Source organism: Phalacrocorax carbo, chromosome 1, assembly GCF_963921805.1.
Source record: "Phalacrocorax carbo chromosome 1, bPhaCar2.1, whole genome shotgun sequence".
Classification (NCBI taxonomy): Eukaryota; Metazoa; Chordata; class Aves; order Suliformes; family Phalacrocoracidae; genus Phalacrocorax; species Phalacrocorax carbo.
Window position 1 is genome coordinate 58,197,802 of NC_087513.1, and position 15,347 is coordinate 58,213,148.

Sequence of the window (15,347 nt, forward strand, 5' to 3'; positions counted from 1 at the left end):
GAGATGTGTGGAAACAATTAAATGAAAAGAAGGATTGGGAAGAATCCGTCCCTCCTCTAAAGACATGCATTGCATTTCCAAACTTGACCCACATGTGTCTGGCTATCTAATTTATGAGAGACATGGAGCTTAACAGCCAGCAGTCTGCCCATAAATTATATCTCTTAGATAAGCTAAGATGATTTACATTAGGAGAGAGGAAGGGAAAACTGACAAATAAGAATCTTGTCCTTACCCTCCTGGGCAGTGCCTGGGATAACCTCTGTCAGCACCTAAAAACCTGCAGGTGTCCTGAGGTGGCACTATGTCTTGCCAAGACCTCTCCATTACAAAAGCTGATAGATCAGAGCCTTGTTTCCACTGCCTGATAGCATCGCTGCCTAGCACAACTACCCTTTCAGGTCCATGATACTTGCAGTTTTGCTGACCAAGCTTTGCTCAAATCCTTGCTTTTTCCTTCTCTTTCATTGTTTATTGCTTCATTTTTATGGGGATCCAATTCATTGTTTGTTTCAGGATGTTATAATATCCTGAAGGTATTATAATATCTTCAGTGTTTATCTCCTTTATTTCTCTCTGTATATGTAATTTTTTTTTCATTAGCAAAACAGCAGCCAGTAGGTCAAGAGAAATTATTTTCCTTCTCTACTAAATGCTTATATGGCTGTATCTGGAATAGTAGCACTAGTTTTTGAGCCCCCAAACAAGAGAAATATTGACAACCTGGATAGAATTTAACAGAGGACAAATAAACCTGGAGCATATGATATACGAGGGATGGCTGAAGTAAGTGGGTTTGTTTAGCTTACCAAAGAGAAGACTGGGAGGGAGATCTAATTGCTAATCCAACTAAACAAAGTGGGATTAAAGAGGAGACATGGCTAGACTCTTCTAGGTACACAATGAAAGGACAGGAGACAAGAATCACAAGTTCCAACAAGGAAAAAATATAATTCATGTCTTGGGTTTGTACAGCAAGGTTTCTGTAGCGGGGCACCACAGAGGTGGCTTCTGTGAGAAGCCACTAGACGCTTCCCCTATGTCCAATAAAGCCAATGCTAAATGGCTCCAAGATGGACCCACTGCTGGCCAAAGGTGAGCCCATCAGTGACGGTAGCATCTCTGTGATAACATATTTAAGAAGGGGGAACAAATAAAAAATAACCTGCACAAGTGCAGCCAGGGAGAGGAGTGACAATATGTGAAACAACTCTGCAGACCCCAAGGTCAGTGAAGAAGGAGGGGGAGGAGGTGCTCCAGGTGCTGGAGCAGAGATTCCCCTGCAACCCGTGGTGAAGACCATGGTGAGGCAGCCCATGGAGGTCCATGATGGAGCAGCTATCCAGCTGCAGCCCATGGAGGACCCCACACCAGAGCAGGTGGATGCCCAAAGGTGGCTGTGACCCTGTGGGAAGCCTGTGCTGGAGCAGGCTCCTGGCAGGACTTGTGACCCCATGGAGAGAGGAGCCCACACTGGAGCAGTCTTTTCCTGAAGGACTGTGCCCCATGGAAAGGACCCACAATGGAGCAGTTCATGAAGAACTGTAGCTGTGGGAAGGACCCACATTGAAGTTCATGGAGGACTGTCTTCCTTGGGAGGGACCCCACATTGGAGCAGGTGAAGTGTGTGAGGAGTCCTCCCCCTGAAGAGGAAGGAGTGGCAGAAACAACATATGATGAAATGAACACAACCCCCATTCCCCATCTCCCTGGACCACTGAGGGGGAGGACGTAGAGAAAATCGGGAGTGAAGTTGAGCCTGGGAAGAAGGGAGGGGTGAGGGAAAGGTGTTTTAAGACTTGGTTTTATTTCTCATTACCCTACTCTGCTTTGAATGGCAATAAATTAAGCTAATTTCCCCAAGTCAAGTCTGTTTTGCCCATGACAGTAACTGTCCTTATCTCAACCCACGAGCCTTTTGTTATATTTTCTGTCTCGTGTCCAGTTGAGAAGGGGGCGTGATAGAGCGACTTTGGTGGGCACCTGGCATCCAGCCAGGGTTAACCCATCAGAACTGGGCATAAGAAAAAACAAATCAACATGACACTGGAACAAGGGCCCAGAAAGGCTATGGGATCCCCATCGGGGGAGATTTGCAAACTTTGACTAGACAAGCTTGATCTATCTTTTATATTAGCCCAGCTTTGAGCAAGGCATTGCATAGCTGACACACAGTGGCCCCTTCTAATCTTATTTATTCTATGTTCAGATACCAAATACTATCTTCAGCTAACCAAAGTCTCCATCGAAGTTACTGGCCACCTTATCCAACTCAATCTGCTTGACCTAAATGAAAATCTCAAATGCATTTGGCAACTGTGAAAATTTCAGACAGTCTATGGTGCAGTGCTATAAAATTAAATTTCCTGTATAAAAAGAAAAAAAAAAAGGAATGGGAGGAAACACAAGTTCTCCTAAAAACAAGACTTCTTAAACTACCTTTAATAACTCCATAGCAAATATATTGATGGATATTCTGATTGGCTTGCCAGTAAGAAGCAACCAGCTGACCTCTATTCCTTGCTTATACTACCTACCTCATACATCTGCAAATTATTTTCTCTTTGAACACCAACTTATCCCTCCTTACCATTTTCCCCTTATGGCCTTCATCCCTCTCCAAGCCCATCTTCCTCCTCAACCTACTTTTCTCTCCATGTCACATTTTTTATCTTTTTTTGATCTCTGGCTCACCCTTTATTCTTCTCGTCCTAAATCTCTAATCCTGAATTGGAAAAGAACTCTTCCAGAGTTCTACTCTGCTCCCCTAAAGAGCAGTTAATTATTTGGCTTTGGGCCTGCTCCTGCTTTGTCAGCTCTCTCATGTCCACAGGTCTATTAAGTGTGTGGGGAAGCTTTGGAATGACCAAGAAACCCGTACACTGACCCAGTAATCCCAGGGAAAGCCTGGTCTGCATTAATGACTCTTGTAAAATAAACAAGAGAGCTTGATGCCTAAAGTACCTTAAAGCAGTCTTCCTCAAATGTAGCCTGACACATCAAGTATTCAGTGCTCAAAATGGGAGGAGGAAGGGAATACGACTACCATGAAAATTAACAGAGAGACTAAACTTATGCACCACACAAGCACTAGACCTGAACTAATTTTATTAGCCATAAATACAGTTCTTCAGGTTTTCTTTTGCCTTAGCAGCTTGGCTCCCATTACCCTCAGTCTCTTTATTCTTGTTATTGCTGTGGCCTTTAGACATCAAGGGTCTTACTGTAAGAAACAAAATGGTTATAGAAACTTAGCATGCCTGGCTATATGTCCAACACAGTGAAAAAAAGGATGAAGAAAAATTAATACAACTTGAAATTGGACTCTTAAGGCCATTAACTAGTGAGCAATCCCAAAGGCTGCAGAGTTTTACAGATGTATCTGGTTCAGAGAACAGGAACCACAGAAGATAACACTTTCTACATAAGTCCAATTGGTATTTCAGAGATATAATTTGAAAATTCAGTGTAATTTTGCTCTCAGTTACAGAAAAGTCACTGTTCACGTATGTTTGAATGCCAGACCTAATGCCTACTTGTCCACCTATGTCATGATGTAACTATACAAAGAGTTTATGAATAGCAGAAATTTTTATACTAGAAAAATTGTTAGTTTCTCTCACTCCTGAATCCATATTTGATTCATCAGAGCAGACTTGTATTCCTACTCTAAATACTTTCTTTCCAATAGAATTTTATTCCATATGTTGCAGAAAAAGAATTTGAATACAAAACATGCTTGCCTTGGCGATATAGTTCACGTTCTTACTTCTACTGATGATTGTCGTATGCTTTCAAAGTCTACCAGATTTAGCTAGGCTAACAGCAGATACTCTACTTTTACATATAATCCTTCTTCAAATCTCAATATACTCTTTGCTGAAATAATAGCCATCCAGCTGCTAAAACCACAAGATAATTAAACACTGTGTGAAAGGACATTTCTTTTTAAGCAGATTTAAACTTTATCAAATGATTACTCCATCTTAATTTAAATAATAATTATTCAAATACTTTTTTCTTTTTAACCTTTTCTCACCCAAGTCCTTTCTTGGGCCTTTGCACAATAGAAAAACTGAAAATGTAGCTGTGCGATAGCAGAAGAAGGCATGAAGAAGACAAGGGGGAAAAAAGCATAAAATAGTTACTGGATTCTCATTTAGGCTCCAAATCTGGCTTCAGAGGGACTATTCATAGATCAAAAGTTAAGCATAAAACAGAAGGCTGTGCAAGATCACAGTGTCTTTGGCATAAGAATTGTTTCTCGCTATGATACATATAAGTACAATACTTAGGAAGGCCCTAGTTACAGTTGGATCTACAAAATTTGATGCAGTATAAAAACAAGTGAGAAATAAGCATTTAGGAAAAGAAACTTCTAGTCATTTCTAATAAGTTTATTCTCCAAATAAATATCTGACCGAGTTTTCTTGTATTTATTTGGTTTGAGTCTCCATTTTTGACTGCATATATGAAGTACTGGTCAACATATCTACTTTACTACCCACAGACAGCATTAAGAAGATGCGGTAGCCATGCTTAAGAATCCACACTTGAATTAATGCTGCCACAGAAGTGCAAAGACTTCATCTAAACGTGACAGTCTATAAAAAAGATGTAATGGGAAAAGGAGTCAACAATAGCTAATGTTTTATGGGATAGCAAATGATCTAGAACTGCAGGAGAAGGGTGTTTGCTATATGCTATTGATTCCAGTCAGGATATTCTTTCCTTCACTTCTCTTAAATACTTACATTTGGTTTTCTTTCTCCAACTGTCCATATCTACAAAAATCCCTTATCATCTGAAAACAAGCTATTTATTCCTCTAAACTATGACTGTATGGTGTGCTACCATTCTAAGGAAGAGTTTAGAAGATGTTTTTGGTTTGCTGTCTCATCTTCAGGCTCCTTTTAAGGAGCTATTAGTCTTTAAGGTTCCCTAATCCCCCAACTAAATTTATCAGCGGTTGATTGCGGCCAAGAGTTAAGCTAAATTAAACTTTGAAATCGCGGTACAGTGTATCAGATGCACTTCTGGTAGGGGAGGTGGAGCAGAAAGATCCAAATGTTCCACTTACCAAGAGGTAGGAGAACCATGCTTTTTTCTAAAGGTTTCTCAAAGCTTCCACACATTTTTCAAGATCAACAATTTCCCTGATTTTATAAGAGCAAGAGCTCAACTACTGAAAAAACTTCTCATTAACGCCATATCAGGTGTTTGCATGCATACATGTGCATAAATTAGCACAGGTACGTACTTTCCTCTACAAGTGCGTATATTATATATGGAGGAGGTATGTGTACACACACACTTAGGTTAAGGCAGCATGCGTGCTTGAGACATCTGTTCCAACTGACACACATATGGTGAAAAGGAATTTATCTACATATAGAAAGATATATATATCTCTCTCTCACATACACACACATATGTGTGCCTGTGTGTGTATGTACGTATCTGTTCCCCAGTCTTTGTCCTCACACAATCAATCATTCCCTTATCTACTTCTCTCACTCACACTCAAAAGTAATCATCAGAACAGATATCCCTCCTGCTCTCACTTCTCCTTTTAGTAAGCAGTGAAACACAGTGTCTTAAATAATTTGCATGTCAACATCATTAGTTGGTTAGTTTTGATGAAAATATATGATAATCCCTTATTATTCCAGAACTGTGAACTCCTATGGTAATTATATGTCAGAAGAGGGACAATTATGTACCCTTACACACACATAAAAAAAAAAAGCCACACAAAACAAAAGAGGGACAGTCCAGTATGTACTCTTTCTTAAAAAGTAAAAAAGCACATAGAAAAAAGATGGATGCTTAAGAGGAAGTGGCATAAGGTACAGATTTTTCACGTGTGAGACAGTAATTGCAATCTAAACCATCAGTAGTTTTCAGAAGTCACTGATATCTAACAAGAGATCAGTACCCACTTAGACTGATGGTGTCAATCGAATTCCTAACAGACTGGCCTTCTCTCTACAAAGTAATTATTCAGTGGTACTAATTGATTCCTATCTCTTTGCAATTTCTGTAAAAATCTCTAGAAGAGCAGCCTGGTGAAGTCTCTGTTAAAAACACCAGAAAGAGTCCCAATGACAACCGTGGAAGATGGCTCAGGTCCTAAAAGGACAACTGAGTTGAGACTACAGCTCTCGAGGTAAAACCAATTCTTGCAAACCAGGTTACAGTAAACTAGTGAAATAAAACCAAACTTCCACTCCAAACATTTCATAGCATTTACTTTGAGGACACATCAAAGATTTGTTTCCAAAATCATTTGTCTATCATTTTCACCAGCTTTTTTTTCAGGAGAGAAAATGTGTGTGAGAAGTGTGATTTCTGCTGTCTGTATCCCCATGGCTACTAGAAACAGCTAGAAAGGGAATTGGGCACATCACAGCACGCGAAATGTCAGGTTAACAAATTCCAACAAAACATCTCAGAGAAACAGACGCTTGCTTTCTCCCACCTTCATCCTCCCATATCATACTAAAAAAAAAAAGGTGGGGGGGGGAAAGTCAACAACAGAAAACTAGCCAAAGCCATTTAAGGGAATCAAATATGTCCTTCAGAAATGTAAACCTCTCTAAAAATAGGATGAAAGACTAAGAAAGTCACTTGGTTTTACTCATAGCAGTAATAAAGGGTCCTTGTAAGGGCTTTGCACAAGTTCTGTGTTGTTACAGTAGCATCTGTCTCCTCGTTCCTGGAGAGAAATAGTGAAGAGGATTTAGAGCGTGTGTAACCTGAGAGAGAAATCATCTGTCATTCCCTCACAAGGCATTAGCAAACTTTCCCTCTCCTGGGAGAAGGAAGAGCCACTCTCCTTCCCCTGCCTCTTGTGTTTACAGCTTTAAGCATTATTCTAATAAACATACTTATGAATAATATTAATAATTAGGAAAAAATCTAGCTTATTAAGAAAGGGTAGGAGAGGCCCAACTGAAAACAGACAACATTCTGGCAATACACAGAGTGAATCTGATAGCAAACAAGAGGTCAAGTAACAAACAGATCCTCTCTGTGAAAGGGATGATCCCTTTGCTCTACCCAAGTGAAACTGCTATCACCAGCTATACTTGTCACAATCAAGATCTAAAGCAACAAAAAAGAAAAGGATGGTCCATTTTTGAAATTATTATTCCAGGACAGGATGCAACACGCAATTACTTGTGCCACTATATTGCGTGGTCTCATGCAAACAGTTGATTTGTTGGTTTTTCAGTTGTCTGCCCTTTAACAAGAGAAAGTGTTGTTGGAAAAATAAATCCCAAGACAGTCAGACAACAGCAATGGAAGACACGGAGGAACACTACCTCAGAGATCAACGAGGTTTTTAGTATGCCCTGCTACCAGCTTTTTCCTCCCCCAATTAGAGGGTAGAAATGTCAACAGAAGTGCAGAAAAATAACAGAGATTACATATTTCAAAGAGGCAAAGTGCCACCAATCAACACATCACTTGTATCTTGAAGTCTCTGCTTCACCTAAAACGAAGATATTAATGATCACTTTGTTGAAATATCTCATTCTTCTTCAAGACAGCCGCTTCTGTGTCCCACTGAGATCAAAACTCAAATGGCCTGGGAGCTACTGCCTCTTACAAATAACTGTCAAAATGCCATAGCATGAGCTAAAAGTGCTGTTGTATATAATTCAGATCTGTACCACGTGCTATGCTGATGCTCCACTTATGTGTTACATTTCTTCTACCTATACAAGGAATACTCACAAAGTTTTGAAAGGAGTGCAAAAAGGCCCTGCAAGAAGGTGATTTATGTAAGAGATTGCCACTGTGAACCTTTTTAGGGAGGAGAAACAATACAAACACCCAAGAAAAAAAGTATGCCCATAACGAGCATCAATACAGATGTGCAGAACATAAGAAAATGTAATGTACATTTCTATAAAATGTGTTGGTCCAATAAAACTGTGGGTTTGGTTTTGTTTTGGGTTTTTTTTTTTTCACAAATAATGTTTTAAATCATGGGAATAAACTTTTTCACACATTGCCTAGAGGAAAAAAGAAATCCCCATACACAGGATTATGAACAAGGTGATAAGATGATTATCAGAAGGGATATCTAAAAGGGAGTTGTAAGAAGAAGTTGTGGTACACTGGTAATGGCAGGGAAAATATACTTCCCTTAGGAATATGCCAGAGAGTCTTTCTTTAATAAAATTATCTCCAGAAGACAGAGGATAAGGATGTTACAAAAGATCATCTCAGATTTTCAGTTTGACACTTACCTGAGGGAATCCCAGAAGCAGCAGAAGTGAATGATGCTGGACAAACTAACACTTGAATGCCCACCCATCCTCTTAAGAAGTTTAGCATAGGTAACAAGAGTAGAGAATTCCTTCCTGCAGCCATCCCTAAAGAGATAAAGGAGAGAAAGTATAGGAGAATTAAGTGTTTGGGTCTGATTCAGGCCATGAACTACATGGAGATATTATTTTAGTGCAATAAGGTTTTTTTGTGTGTATCTGTTCATTAACAACTGGACCGGGGCTGTTCAACTCATCTCATCAGGGTGACTGAAACAGTACTACAGAATAATGACTTTTACTGGTATTCTCCTTGGTTGGATTCAAATCATGACCTAAACCTGAGAAGATATCTCATTTGCCAGTTGTGTAAGTGGAAGAATTGTTTTCTAATTAAAAAATTGTCAATAAATAAACAGCTGACACAACCTCACTCCTTTTCTGCTGCTAGTTATAGACTTTCTTAGCCAGCAATTTCTACTTGGGAGGTTGGCAGGAAAAGCCCCAACTTGCCATTTAAGCATCACTGCTATAAAATTCTTCCCACTCACTGTTTACCCAGAAATATATGACTCCTTTGCAAACCTCTGACTTTTAAATCCATCTCACTGCGCACTAACAGCTCTGAAACAAATTGTAACAGTGTAAGAATAAAAACAACCAGACTCATTAAAGAATACCTATCAAAATCTGGGTTACCACAAGATTCCAACTGCTAAAACTGAGGTAAAATTTCCCCAAAAGCTGTTTGCCCTGATCTAAATGCTTTGACTGCTCTCCTGCCAGCAGCCCAGTATAAATGGGAATGAGTAATGAAGCCATCTTTCTGCTGTGCTAGTTTTTCTGGAATATAACCCCTGTGGTAATAATTACATGGGCTTATCCATCCCGGTGTGAACAACACCAGAGTGTCAATTATGACAAATGTCTGATACCCACAAGTGTCTGCTGTAGAGAAAACCAACTGTTTCCATTCTCTTAACCTTGGGGTCAGGGTTTCCCACTGGGACTAACAGCTTTTTTTCCTGCTCTAAGGATCCATTTGAGAATTGCTAAGAGGTGTTATGATACACAGACGTACTCTTTCAGCACTAGCTTTTTTCCTGTTTGGTAATCTGAGCCTAACTCTCACCAGGATTTTACACAGAAACACCTATCACTGTTTTTCATTTCTATTATCTCCTTTGGGTGATGCTGTTAAAGACATTTAACTTTCTTTTCCACACCATTTGCAATACAAGCTGGAGATTCCCCAAAGCCCACTGGTAGTATGGACTATTAATGACCTACTTCTAGCCTCTGGGGTATCACTTGTAGTCAGTTGCTATTTCCAGCTTTTGAGCCAATTATCAGAGGAGTCGTATGTAAAAATGGAATCATTAAGATTTGATCCTAGGAATACAGACTTCTCGCAGGCAAACCAAAGAATAGTCCCTTGCATGGACTATGAAGAAGTAATGGAACCTAAAAAGCTTGAGTCAGTCTGATATCCTCCATCTGGCAGAAGGAAATTATAATTAGTATATTAAAAACAACCAACATTTTCAGTCACAGAGGAGCAGTGTAAAATATATATATACCTGAACAAATATGTTCATATGCAGCCTAAAAAGTCACAGTAAGCATAGATCGAAGTTTCCTGTTTTATATTAAGAAAAAGGGGTTTTTTCTATGGCTACTGTGAGTCATTCTTTTAACTGATTTATTTTTCATATACATTCTGTCCACCTGATCCTTCCACTTTTCACACGTGTGTGGTATTATAAACTACACTGAGGAAAATAAATTAAGAATCACCCTGAGGATCAAAATAAGTTTCTTCTAGTCATCTAACCCGGTATCCTGTACCCAACAGTGGACAGAGGCAAAAGCCTTTGGAGGAGCATAAGCACAAGGAAATCACATGATGACACTTCCCCCTAATCCTATCCCAAATTCCAACCACTTTAGCTCAGGAACTTCACAGGCTGGATGTGGCCTCTGTGAGTTTGGTACGCTTCAATGGATCTCTCTTCCAGGAATTTGTCCGTTCTCCTCTCCAACACAAGAAAGCTCCCAACATCACAACATCCTTGGCAGACTAAATGTAATAGATGCTACATTCTTTACTACATAAATATCTTTTGAAAAAGCTGTAAGTTGTATTCACCAGCATGAAAGGTTTAGTGGTACTTTAGCCAGGAGAGATTTATCCTAAAATTCTGGACAATTTCTAATGTCGGTATTGACATTTCGTCTTCCTAATAATTCCCAGTTGTGTTACATTAATTAAATGTTTACTCCTAATTCTCCAAAAGACTTGTGGTACAGGCTTTGTGGAATCCTGAATCACAGTATTGTATGGTTTGTGGTTACACGGAGCACCTAAGGCATGTCATTTCACCTCAAAAGGATAGCAATATGATATTTCTTCCTTTTTTTTTAGAAGTAAGATGAAAGAGGACAATATACCAAGGGCCCTGTGAGAAGGGGCAAGTTTGATAGCAGGAGCAGGAGGAAGACACATACACTCATGTCATAAGTCACAGGGAAAACATCAGAGAAAATGCTGCCATTGTAAGGATTCCTATCCTGCTTCTAAACACAGGTGAGACCAGCATTGAGCTTTGCCGTAGAGAAAAATGAAGGAGTTCCTGGACAATGAATGTCAGCTATAAAAGGCTTCAAAGTGTTTTTAACCAAAATATGCTGCAGGCATATTTTTTTAAAAGATTCTTTAAAAATATTTTTTTTAAAAGATTTTAAATTGTTGCATGAATTCTTTCCAAATCTAAATGCAATGTGGATGGATACTAGACTGTACAGAAGTCTTGGACTGCAGCAAATTCAACATGGTGTATCATTCTTGTCTTATATAACAGGTTGGAGACTATAACAGATACTTTTGAATACTCTACAATCTCATACAGCAAAGAAACTCCACACTATGCTGGGCATCACAATACCAACAAGATGCCAACAGAACCAGAGGAATTCCAAAAACAAGTAAGAAAAAATGATTACAGGTCAAGAGAGGCTGATTCATAAGGAAACATGTAAAATAAATAACTCTCTATAGCTTGGCTAACCCTAGGACTCAAGGACATTATAACTGTTCGTGAAACCAGATGAAAGGCATAAGCACCAAGACGACAGAGGAAAAGGCTGATCCAGAGGCTTATATGAGATATTGATAAGATAAAAATATAAAAGAGGAATGTTAACTGGCAACCAAGAAACATTTCTTATCAATGAAACCTCTAAATTTTAAAATATGCTTTCAAATAAAGGAAGTCATATGGCTTCTTTAACAAGTAAGTAGGAAAAGAAACGCAGGAGGGTGGCTGACTGGTATCCCTGAAGACTGGAGTTGCTTGTCACGACACACGTACCACACATGGGCGATAGCAGCAGGACAAGCTTCCTTTTTAAAGTCCCATGCTAGCACTATGATGATAACATCAAAAAATTTGGGTACTTTGGCTGATGTGGACCTGGAGCACCTTATTATTCAGATTATAGTTATTTATGTGTGGTGGGAAAGAGAAACTGTAATGGATGACCACCCCAATTAACTCTGCAGTGTATATGTATCCTAAAGGGGAAGCCCAGACCTAATCTTTTCCCGAAAGAACCTGATTGAGAAGATGATAAATATGTAACCACATTCCTGAAACTGATGAGTGCAGTAACATGAACTTCCTCCCTAAATTCTGTCATTTCACATAGGCGAACTCTCAGTGATCCTGTTGCCACAACTCTCCGTGTCTTTCAACTTCAGGCAGATTTGTACGAATAACCTGGAAGTGTCAGATTTTGATTGTATTTTTCTTACCACAAAAACAAAAATCCCAACAACAAAACCCCTTTTAATTAATTAAATACTTGACACATAACAAATAAAGACTTTAGTATATGCCTGATGCAGTCATAAATCTGCTTCTCTCTTTGTAAATAGGCCTGAGTAGGAACTAACTAAAAGGATAAGAAAGGATTTCCACTAATCAGGATTGCTTACACATGGCTGAATTACACAGAGGAATCACAACGACTAGCCCTGCACTTGCTCTCCTTTCACCAGTGGACAAATGCACTCATTCCAACGGAACAGACAGAAACGGAAGTCACACTCCAGTAGGCAAAAAGGCAGTCCTACAATCCTTATCCTCTCTAAGCTGCCAAAGACGGTAAGAGGGAAAATTGTTCCAGCAGCTACCAAATAGGAATAGAGCATCCAGCGAACAACCACAAGACACTGGTATCTCTAAACCAGAATCTAATCTCGGTACTACATCAAGGCGATATAAAACCCCACATCACTGAATTTAGAGAACAGCGTGCCATGAATCATACCGTTCCAAAGGCAGCACACCAGTCGGTTGAAACATGTTGACCCACAAGAGCCAGCTATCTCGCATTGCAATTAAATACAAAGTCTCACCTGCCCTGAGCTAGGGCGCAGGGACAGCGTTTGTGAGAAATAAAGGAGGCTACCTGAAAGGTAATATTACTTCCCCTGCTCTTGTAGACACTGACAATTGAAAAACTACTACAGAAAGTGTAATAAAAATAAGTAAGAGAGAGAACATTAAACTGATTGAATTAACCTTTGTCATGTTTGATTCAATAAAGCTTCCTCTTTAGAAATTGTCTAAAGCTGCTGGAGAATTTCCAGTTTATCACAGAACTTGGCATCAAAATTATACTGGCAGTAGAGAAGTATTTTTAAATATTCTTATCCCATACATACCTCAATTATCTTTTCTCCCTTCTAGGATCAATTAATCAAGCTAAAAAATCAAATCTCACTTTTGCAGCGCCTGCCTTTCCCAAAAGATCATTTCAGTTGTATCACAACAGCCTTGGTTGCTTTTTAACCTAAGAACTGTTGAGTGTGAGTCCTGAAACATAAAAGATTTTTCTTTTTACTCACAAATATACTCCAGATAAATGTGATTCATAGTCCTTTATAAAATTATTCCCTTTGCCAGAAAAACATTAAATATCAGGAAAAGTGTCCCTAGATGGATTACAGAATGGCAAATAGGTCTCAATGGCATTTTTATTGTTGTTGTTATTGCTTGACAGAGTAAAAATAGAGGTGTCTTCAAAGGTGTCTTTCCCTGGAACGAGCAACTCAGCATAAAGAGAATTTATATGCTGAAAAGGTTACAGTCAATGTATTACGACTGTGTATGTAGTGTCTCTTCATTCACAACACTCTGCCTCTCCTAGGAAAGCTCAGGCTGCAGATTTTTTAGATTTCTACAGCATCTTGCCCAGCGGGGCCCAGAGTGGAGGTTTCCGATGCCCCTGTAAGTAGGAGGAACCAGAATTACGCAGCTGAGTTTGCTGTTGCCTGCAGGAAAAATTATTTCTACCTTCCTTCAAGGCCAAGAGGTAAAGCTGAATGTTGCAGCTGTAGGTGCGGGAGGCACTTTGGGGCTGTTCTCTCTTGTTTCGAGTAGCATCTGCCGGGGCTGAAGAAAGAAAAGGATAAACTCCTCAATGTAATTCATCGCTGTCCCTCACTCTGATGGAGAGGTTGCATCTTCCTATTCCCTTCCCTCTGAGCGGAGCCCCGACTCTCGGTCTGAACCTCCTGATTCATGGTGACAGATCTTCCCGACGCCACCTCCTCCACCTGATGGAAGATGAAGCACGTTTGCCCCCAGACCGCTGATTCATACTGCCTGCCTCTACCCTTAAACAATAAAGTTTCAAGCGGACCCTCAGTTCGCCGAGGCAACAGGTTTTCACAGCCAGGGGAAGGTGAGCGCCAAGGATTATTAATAGTGTTCCTTGATTAGTTAAGGGAAAGATAAATGTGACACCGCCACCAAAACCCCTGAATATCTGATACCAGTGAGGAGTGGGTATCACCTGCCGAAAATAGAGCAAGAGAGATTATATAAGTGGGGTCCCTACCCCGAGTTCCACCTCTTTTTGACCACCTCCATACCTAACACCCTTTTGAAGCGTGCTTAGGAGAGATCCAAAAGGTAAGTAGCAAGAAAACGTTCAAACTTCCACAGCAAACGTGGATTCGCCCGCTCCCGGCGGGAACCCAGGACCTTCGCCCGAGGGAAAGGAGATAAGGCTATCTTCCATCACTCCGACTCTATCCCCCTTCCCACAAACAAAAGCCCAGAGGCAAAGAGGTGCAAATCTTCCAAACACAGAGGAACGGCTTCCCGCCGAGAAGGCTGAAAACGAGAAGAAAGAAAGGGCTATTGAAAGGAGGAAATAGGTGACCACATTGAGGGGGGGACGAGGAGAAAAGGAGGGGAGAAAGTGAGAAAAGGGAAACCACGACAGAGAGGAGGGGAGGGGAGACAGGGAAGGAGGACGCGAGCAAGGACTCGGTGAACAGAATTTGCTGAAATGCTCAGTCGCGAAGCAAAGGCAAACACCACCACCACCCCCTCCAAAACACGTCGCAGAAATGAAATCTTTGTGCAGAGACGGTGGTAAGCGACGGGATGAAGTTGCTTTCCTTGGTGTGGTCGTTAGGAGGAAAAAGGAAATGTGTCACCCTTTTTGCAAAGGACTCCGGGCTTTGGTGCTTCAGCTTTTGGCGCGGGGGCTTCTTGCTGTTCATCAGCTTCTCCCCGGACTGTTTGCTTTTGACAAGGGCGGGTTGATTGCTACTTAATTTGCTTGATCGTTTACTTAGGAAGAGCAGCATCATTCTGGCGCTAGTGGAAGGGGGAGCTGGTCTGTACGAAAGCTTCTGCGCAGGCAACTTGGAAATCCACGGTGCGGATTTTAGCAAACAGTTCGGGCGGGAAAATTGGCAAAATCTCAGAAATAAAGAAAAACGCGTCATTCATCTCGCAGGGGTGATGAGAAAAAGGTGAAGGGTCGAGTGTGGAACTGCCAACTCGTGAAACGCCTTTTATGTTAGAATAACAGAACAGTTTCGACTAAAGCTTGGTGGTTAAAAGCTTCTAGAAGTTTGCTAGCTGTCCTTTAAACGGATGAGCACCTCTGCGATCAGGGGCGGGCCTCGGTCACCCCTCCGTGCCGGATCCCCCACGGCCCAGGGAGGCTGAGGGACGCGTCGTTTACGCCATACAAACGGCTCTT

General features: G+C 40.6%; 1 protein-coding gene across 1 annotated transcript in view; it reads right to left on the minus strand.

Annotated features, from left to right (window-relative positions):
* Positions 1-15,347, minus strand: part of NCF4 (neutrophil cytosolic factor 4) — a 57,625-nt gene that overhangs the window by 20,226 nt on the left and 22,052 nt on the right. Inside the window, exon 3 of the mRNA XM_064455385.1 lies at positions 8,262-8,387. The gene's annotated coding sequence lies outside the window, so the exon portion shown is untranslated. The remainder of the gene's footprint in view (positions 1-8,261; positions 8,388-15,347) is intronic.